This window comes from Apodemus sylvaticus, chromosome 1, assembly GCF_947179515.1.
Source record: "Apodemus sylvaticus chromosome 1, mApoSyl1.1, whole genome shotgun sequence".
Taxonomy (NCBI): Eukaryota; Metazoa; Chordata; class Mammalia; order Rodentia; family Muridae; genus Apodemus; species Apodemus sylvaticus.
The window spans coordinates 198,226,547-198,235,432 of NC_067472.1; the positions used below are offsets into that span (position 1 = coordinate 198,226,547).

The following is an 8,886-nucleotide window of genomic DNA, read 5'->3' on the forward strand; positions in this document are numbered from 1 at the left end:
CTCGGGTCTTCTGAAAGAGTAGTGCTTGCTCTTAATCACTAAAGCATCTATCTAACCCTCACCTAAGATACTTCACATTTGTTTGTTTGTGTGTTCGATATTGATCATAAAGGGATAAATGGTTGGAGGTCAGCAGATAATTTCAGGAAGGTGGTTACTTTTAGATCTGTATATTGAATTTAAGAATGAAACTTAGGTTACCACACAGAAAAGCTCAACAAAGTAAGGTTTGGCAAACCAACAGAAGAAAAGAGCTCAAGAAACTGAGACATATTTTTACACATTCAGGAGTCCTATAAAATACTAAACTGAAAGATAGGTTTTGGGAAGACTTTGCACACACCAATACACCCAATGTCTGCTGCCTCACCGTCTGTGTGTACAAATAAGTTTTGATCAGTTGACTTAGAAGGCTTTGTTCTCCTTGTGTCTAGTCTATCCTATGGTATGTATATTATTTATTCTTATTTTTCTACTTCAGGATTCCTTGAGCTCTGCGGAGGGGTATTTAATGGAGAAATCTCATATGGAGTTGGGTGCTGCTCTTTCTCTCTTTCTGTCTCTCTGTCTCTGACTCTTTCTGTCTCTGTCTCTCTCTCTTTCTGCCTCTATCTCTTTTCTCTCTGTGTGTGTGTGTGTCTGTCTGTCAGACATTCTGTATCTCAGTCCCTCTGCATGCACTGTCAGACATTCTGTATCTCAGTCCCTCTGCATGCATAATGTCTGATTGTCTATCTTTGCATTTTTTCCCATCAGATGCATGAGAAACCGGGGAAGATCCTTGAGGACATGGGCACAGGGGGAAAGTTCCTGAACATAATATATATTCAATTAATGACTTCACTGTACCTTTTAAAATGGTAAAAAATGTAAAATGTAAAGATATAAATAATGATGCATTTGGAGCTTCTAATATGTGTATATTTACTTTCTTTAAAGAATTGGACACTGAAGGCCTCCGTTCTCTCATTCAGCTAGGGAAAGAAATGCCAATGCTGCCATTACCCTTAGCAAGGCTGGATTTTTATAGACAGATTGATTTTTAGAGCGGCTGTTCAGAACAGACTGCTTCTGGAACGCATGTAGTTGCAGGCTGATTTTGAGTGCAAGGGTAATACTATAAGTAGTGACAAACACTTCAGATCCCAGAAATGTCAACAGGCAATGAAAACTTCATACTTGTCTGATTAGAAATGCAGTTGGCCCACACTACTGTCTAATATTTTGTGAATGGATATTGAGAATGGTATTTCATATTGGGATCACAGATAACTTCTGGTTCAAAGTTCAAAGTACTATAATGGTGGGAGAATAGGAGCCTTTCCAAGACTCCTTGTTAGAACATAGGGTAACAAATGGATAAAGACAGCGAATCTAAAATAAGAACTGTGGGAGAGTCACAGGACATAAGATGAGTAGAGCATCTGGGAAAGGATCCTTCCACTCACCATCTGCACCCTGGAGCTGGGTGGTTTCATTGCCCTCTGAGCACAGCCTGCCAGGAGAGAGCTGGGATTCCAGCAGTGATGTCACTTCTGGGTCACTTTCCCTCCAATAACAGTCCAGAGAGGGACAAGGAACTCGTTTCATGGTTGTAGAAAGACAGCAAGAAGCTGCCATGCATAAGTGAGATTGTGAACTCAACACTTCCAGTGACTCCATCTTGGAACTGTAAACCTTCAAAATGTAAGAAAAGCATTTATGTTACAAACCCTATTTAAGTAATGACAATTTATTATATTAATGACATCCACTTTGTCTGAAACTGATGTAGCTGCCCTAGTTCATTTTTGTGTCTTTCACTGTCAACTTGGTACATCCTTCCAGAACCCTTTACCCTATGTTTCTTATAGACAATGTATTATGAGAACTTTCTTTTTCATAGATCAGGAAAGCTTTATGTTTGTAAAGAATAATGTGACCACATTTAATATTCCTTGTAATGTAGTTTTAATAAGTACCATTATTTTTATTTCTTACATATTTACCTTGTTCTGTTTTGCATTTGTTTACATTATATTTTGTTTTACTTTTCTTATTTGTGGTGTTAATAGACCAAATTTTATGTAATTTAATCATGTATCCTCAATTAAAATATTAAGTATATTCTAAAAAAAACAATAAATACAGACCTATCAGAATTACACCAGACTTCTTGCCAGACACAATGAAACCTAGAAGGTCCAGGACAGATCTCATTCAGACCCTAAGAGAACACAAATAAAGCCTAGACTACTCTATGCAGCAAAATTCTCAATTACCGTAATGAAGAAATCAAGATATTCCATGACAAAACCAAATTTATACAATATTTTTCCACAAATCCAGCCCTTCAAAGAATAATACATAGAAAACTCCAACAGAATGATGGAAACTACACTAGAAAAAGCAATAATGTAATCTTCCATTAACAGACCAATAAGACGGTAGCCACATAAACATAACTCCACTTTTTTTTTATTATTCGATATAATTTATTTACATTTCAAATGATTTCCCCTTTTCTAGCCCCCCCACTCCCCGAAAGTCCCGCAAGCCCCCTTCTCTTCCCCTGTCCTCCCACCCACCCCTTCCCACTTCCCCGTTCTGGTTTTGCTGAATACTGTTTCACTGAGTCTTTCCAGAACCAGGGGCCACTCCTCCTTTCTTCTTGTACCTCATTTGATGTGTGGATTATGTTTTGGGTATTCCAGTTTTCTAGGTTAATATCCACTTATTAGTGAGTGCATACCATGATTCACCTTTTGAGTCTGGGTTACCTCACTTACATAACTCCACTTTTAACAACAACAATACCAGGAAGCAGCAATCAAAGACTAGAAACAAAGTGTGGAGCAGAGAGGGAATGAATGACCTTACAGAGATTGCCCCCAAATAGGAATCCATTCCATATACAGTTACCAAACACAGACACTATTGTGCATGACAACAGTGCTAGCTGACAGGAGCCTGATATAGCAGTCTCGTGAGAGGCCTTGCCAGTACCTTACAAATACAGTGGGGGATTCTCTCAACCAACCATTGAACTGAGCAAAGGGTGCCCAATGGAGGAGCTAGAGAAAGGTCCCAAGGAGCTGTAGGGGTTTGCATCCCCATAGGAGGAACAATGATATTAACTGACAAGTACCCTCAGAGCTTTCAGCTATTTAACCACCAACCAAAGAGTACACAAGGAGAGGATGGTCTGGTTGGATATCAATGAGAGGAGAGGCACTTGGACCTGTAATGGATCATTGCCCCAGTGTAGGTGATGTAGTAAGAGTAATGTGAGTGGGTGGGTTAGTGAGCAGGGTGAGGGGATAGAGAATAGGGCGTTTGGGGAGGTGAAATGTAGAAAGGAGATAACATTTGAAATGTAAATAAAGAAAACACCTAATTAAAAAGGAAATGTGAAAGAGAAACAACCAGTTATGATTGTACATGCATTTAAAATGAAGATGCAACAATGGTTGAAGTTGAGGAAAGGGAGTGTGTGCTGACTGGTAGCTTATGGGAAAGGCGTTAAGGATCATATTGTTTTCCCTTCCATAATTTCATGGTGTCTATCTGCAATGGAATGGCCATCCTCTAAGACTTTAAGATCTTTCTATGGACATGGAGCTTCAATATGCAATCATTTTTTAACCACTTTCCTTGGAGTTTATATCATTAGCTTTGCAACATGATCTCACTATTGTGTCAAGACAGTCTCAGACCTGGGTTGATCTCCCTCCTCCTGCCTTACAAGAGGCAGGGCTAAAAATCATGTTCCGGCATACAGGATTTCTTTTCATTATCTTCTTTTTCATATTTGATCAGGAATTTTTATTTCTAACAAACTTCAAAGTTTTATAAAATGAGAATTATTTTTATTTAAGTAGCTCAAATTTATATGGATAAGAGTAATGCCTTCTCAAAAATAGCAAACATTGATTATATGACTAATCAGTTAATCTAGCCAGTGTCATAATGGGAAGCACAATTATGAGATGACGTCATTTCCCTATAACTTGGACAGCAAACATACTTATTAATATAGCAGGCTATATGATTGCTAAATATATGTAGCTTCTTTTCTTATGATATTGGAAACATCTAGAGTAGAGTTCTATACAGGTATGCCTAAGGCCTTAGTAATAAGATGTAAGGGTGGAATTTCAGCCTCTTCGAAGTAGTTAATTGTGGCTAAATATAATTTCAGAATTGTCACTGACTAGTAACTCTTCAATATCTTCTACAATGGTAAATATCAACTATCAACTTGAGTGAATTTAAAATTACCATAGAAACATATCTTTAGGTATATCTTTCAGTATGTTTTCAGGAAAGCTTATCTGGGGAGAGAAAACACACCCTGAATGTGGGTCCATGCTCTCAAGGGCTGTGATCCTTGACAGATTAAAAAGGAAAAAATAAGCTGAGCACTGCCTTTCATCCCTCTCTGATTCATGAGTAGATGTAACGTGGCTAGCTGACCCATACCTCCTAAACCAAGATGGGCTGTGTCAGTTCAAACTCTAAGCAAAATGAAACTCTCCTGCTGTGGTCTAAGCCACAGTTAGTGACAGACTCCTAGGCACTGGCACAGAATGGCAAGTGATATGGATTCTTGTCATAATGAACTAAACTGTACAGTGTGGAAGCAGATGACAGAATGTTGAGTACTGATTATGTAGTTCCTTCGAGCACTGTACTGCAGCCTTGTGTATCTGACAGCATATGGCAAAAATGATGATTTTAGGTTATGAAAGACACTGTACCTCAGTTTACCCTGATGGTAGGAAAGGAAACATGTAGTTGAAAAGAATATGGGAATATGTCTGCCTGGGATGGTAGGGAAGAACTCTGCTGCAAGCCTCTAAGAATCAAGGCCTCCCAAGAAGCCCTGTAGTAAGCTTAGACTCTACAGCTACAATCAAGCCTCAATATGAAGGCAGTCATGCAAACAAACTGCCATCACTTCCATCTTCTCCTCAATATCTCTATGCCTCAGAACACCTGACCTGCTCCTGGATGTCTAAACTGTGGACAAAAATCAACATTTATTGTTTAAATGTTCTAAGTGTCCCAGTAAGTTAATCCACTGCATTTTTAACAGGATCACCACATGGACATGATAGGACATACCTTTAATTCCAACACTTAGGCAGCTATGCCAAGAAGATCTGGAATTCAAGATGACTTTGAAAATCTTATCTTCAAACTCTAAGAGCAAAAAGGGAAAGATAATTAATTTCATTTATAGGGGAACACGTATTACATTGCATAATAAACATTATATTTAAATAAACAACATGTGAAAGAAACTGTATTTATCTCCATAACAATCTTGACATCATTTCCATGTCATATAGAAAATGATCGATGTTTATAGAAAGTTGTGAGTGTGATGCAAGTAATATAGGTTTCTAATGTTGTCATAAATAGAACAGACATAAGTTACAGTAAAAAAAAACCTGTAAGCTCATTAATCTCATCATGCCAAATCAAATAGAATATTTTTCCTGTAGGAAAATGTATGCTAAAATATGGGACAGCATATTGTTTATACAATGGTATGCTATAGAGAAATAGTATGCAATATAAATCTTAAACAAATACATTTCACTCATTTACTTTAATTGAATTATTTTCAAAGAGAATACTCGAAGAATCCGAGGAAAAGATATGTGGATCTAAGAAAAAAACTTACAAGCACACATGAGAAGAAATAGCTGAATACATTATTTGAAGGTTGTCTATTGTTTTCCTTTTAGGACTTTGTAATCTCGAGATTCAATACAGAACTTTAAGAAAATGACTGAATTCAAAATAATGAATATTGTTCCTGAATATTGTTGTAAATCATACCAAGTACATATTGATGGGAATCACTACTACAAAACTGTGTGGAGACGAATGTGAAGGGTGCACTGTGATGGAAAGTGACTAAGAACACAGCATAATTACTCTTTCTTGTAAATAATGTACTGCAGATGAACAGAGTTTTAGGCATATAAGCTGGCCTGTAATTCTCTCTCAGAGGCACAGACAGAAACTTAGGAGCAAGCAGCTAGCTGATCTGGACAATGCAGCAAGCTTAATTTATAAGACAGAGAGTCAAGGAAGAGAGTCTTGTCAACCTCAGCTTCCCTACACATTAGCAAGTGTACACATGTGTAGTGAGTGCCAACACATGTGCAGTGCATATGAGCATCCACACTATAAACTCATGTATATCCAAAACTTGTTAACTCAAGTAAAGCTAAGTAAACGTAACATCAGAAATCAGATTACCTCACTACTATAACAGGCTCTTTAATAACAAAGAAAGAATTATGGACAACTTTGTGTTACTGCTGTTCATTACCATATATGCAGAGTTACTGTGTTAGTTTACAATCCTGTTTTCTGTATGGTTTCAGAAATCCAATGCCTATTACATTCTACCTGAACAAAATGTTGTATTTGTGGTATAAGGGGCACGTTTGCTGGGCTACAAATTCACAGACATTCAAACTTCCTTACACACAACCTTACTTATTACCTTAGAATCTGCCCTGTCACAGGTGTAGTTCCTCTTTGCTACAGGGCAAAGCTTCCTGGATCAGTGCCTCAGCCTCTGGCCTTTTTACATTTTACAGAGCTCTGGAAAATAGCCCAAATAAAGAACAGAAGGCTCAGGTCAGTGTAGAGTTGTTCAATCTCAAAGGCTTCTTACTAATACATTTATTTTCATTGTTAAAGAATCTTATTCTTTTCATTTGTGAGACCCTATTACAGTATCTGAGAATGTGTTCTCACAAATCCCCAGCATGAAGCAATCATTATGAGCACAATTTCTCACCTCAGCCTTGAGACTGGATATTATTGTCCCTGAAATTTTAGGAACTGCAAGTGTAAAGAACATGTGTTTGGGGGTCATGATTTCATTATGCAAGATGAATATAATATATGTAATGTCACCCTGTTTGACTCTGTTAGACAAAATATTAACCAGCATAATCCCAGACCCCAATCATGTGCAGATTATTTTAATTTCTGAGATAAAATTCTACTCACTCTCTCACTCTTGGTGTCTTCATCTCTCTTCTCTCTCTTTTCCTAGTTTTGAACACAGGCCTGAACTAGACGAGTCAGCACAACTTTGCATCTATGGTGTTCTAATTTTTTTCAGTTCTGCTGTGACACACATTTTTAAATAATGAGAAGCATTTTGCTCTGATTAAATGAAATACACAGAATTCGTAGTACAACTCAGTTGGTAAATTACTGGGTTAACAGACACAAAGTTTTGATATTTGTCCTCAGCACTGCATAAAACTTGCTGGTGCTGAATCTTTGCAATCTCAGTATCCAGATCCAGTGAAAAGTAGAGCAGAAATCCTGTATCATCTTATATAACTTATTATGTCACCCTGTGCTACAGGGTTTCCTGCCCAAAAAAGCAAATGAACATATGGCAAGTCAAATATTAATGTTTATAAACAAATTATCCTGCCCATGAAGGCAAGTGAATTTGCTTCTTTTGAAGGATAAAAACCTCCATGACAGTTGTCTAGACAGGTAAACTGCAGTGATAGGAAAGGAAATAAAATGTGCACCTGCTGAGACTCTGCAGACTGCCATTTTGTTCTTTTTTTCTTTTTTTGGAACTATCTTTTATGGGGGATGGTTCATCAATCTTCCTTGGCGACTGCCTTCCTCATGGCTGCCAGGACATTGCCAGCTCCTCCCGCTTTCTCGTGGCCCAGATGTGCGCGCCCACCCTCTTCTTGATGAACTAGAGTGCACGCGTGTCTGTGGACACTGAGCGACTCCAGGGCGTGCTGCTCTTGGGGAGCGAAGCCCTGCACCTCCTGGATCGCATCCCTCACGAACTTGGTGCGCTTGGTGAGGTGCCCCGAGGCCGGCTGTGTCTTGGTTCCCTGATGTTCTTCTTCACCTTGTGGCTTTGTTGAGGCCATGGCCATGGGGTAGCGCAGGGCCATGGCTGCTGCTCTCCTACCACGGCCAGGACAGGAAGCCCAGGTTGTTATTTCAAGCTTATTCTCTAACCTACTTTCCTGAAGGATAAACGGATAAACGGCTCCATCCGTTTACCTTTATCATATATTGTGCACTTCATGGTTTGTGGAGGACTAGGTTTATTTCATTATTTTCTATAAATAATATAGCATAGACAACAATAGAAAAAATAAACAGGTTTTCTATTTATTAGTCTATTGCAAATAGACATTATACTTCTTTGTCTCTAATCTTGATACACATGTGTGTTTAATCCAGAGAACATTTTTATGAAGTGCAACAACATATTGCCTAAATAGGCTAATTGCTAAAACAACATCATAGTCACTGGTGGTCACCATATCACTTCTAAATCAATTTTGTTTCTAGGGCAATGAAGAGAAAACAATATTAAATTGTATTTCATTTAGGTTCATCTTAAACTTTGCACTAGATAAATATGACTGTCATTTAATTGGCTATACTTTACATTAATTTATATGTGTGGACATTATAGTTTGCAATTAATATTATGAAATTGAAATCATAAACTTTTTTGTTTTTGTATGCAAACCAATAAAGTTTCATATGATTCAAAGGAAAAAAGTTACATTATACGTATTCATTTAAATAAGTAAAAAGTCTGTTATATAAAACAAAAGTAGTGAACATTTACATTTTTATTGATAAAACTACTAAAAATCTCAAGAAACATTTAAAAAAATCTATTCATGTGTCTTTGTGCTGAACTAAAATAATTTTTATAGATTTATTTCCCCTCTTGATTTAAGCATCTTTGATAAAATTAGTTGAAGTCAGTAAACTCATTTTTCCAGTTTTCTCTTTTTGAATTCATAATTTCTAATAGTATCTTGAGGGTAGTATAAGAGAATCACATTAATTGGAAAGTGTTTAACAGTT

General features: G+C 37.3%; 1 pseudogene; it reads right to left on the reverse strand.

Moving 5' to 3' along the window:
• Positions 1 to 7,637: 7,637 nt before the first annotated feature.
• On the reverse strand, positions 7,638 to 7,949 carry LOC127683602 (60S ribosomal protein L36-like; annotated as a pseudogene).
• Between the last annotated feature and the right edge of the window lie 937 nt (positions 7,950 to 8,886).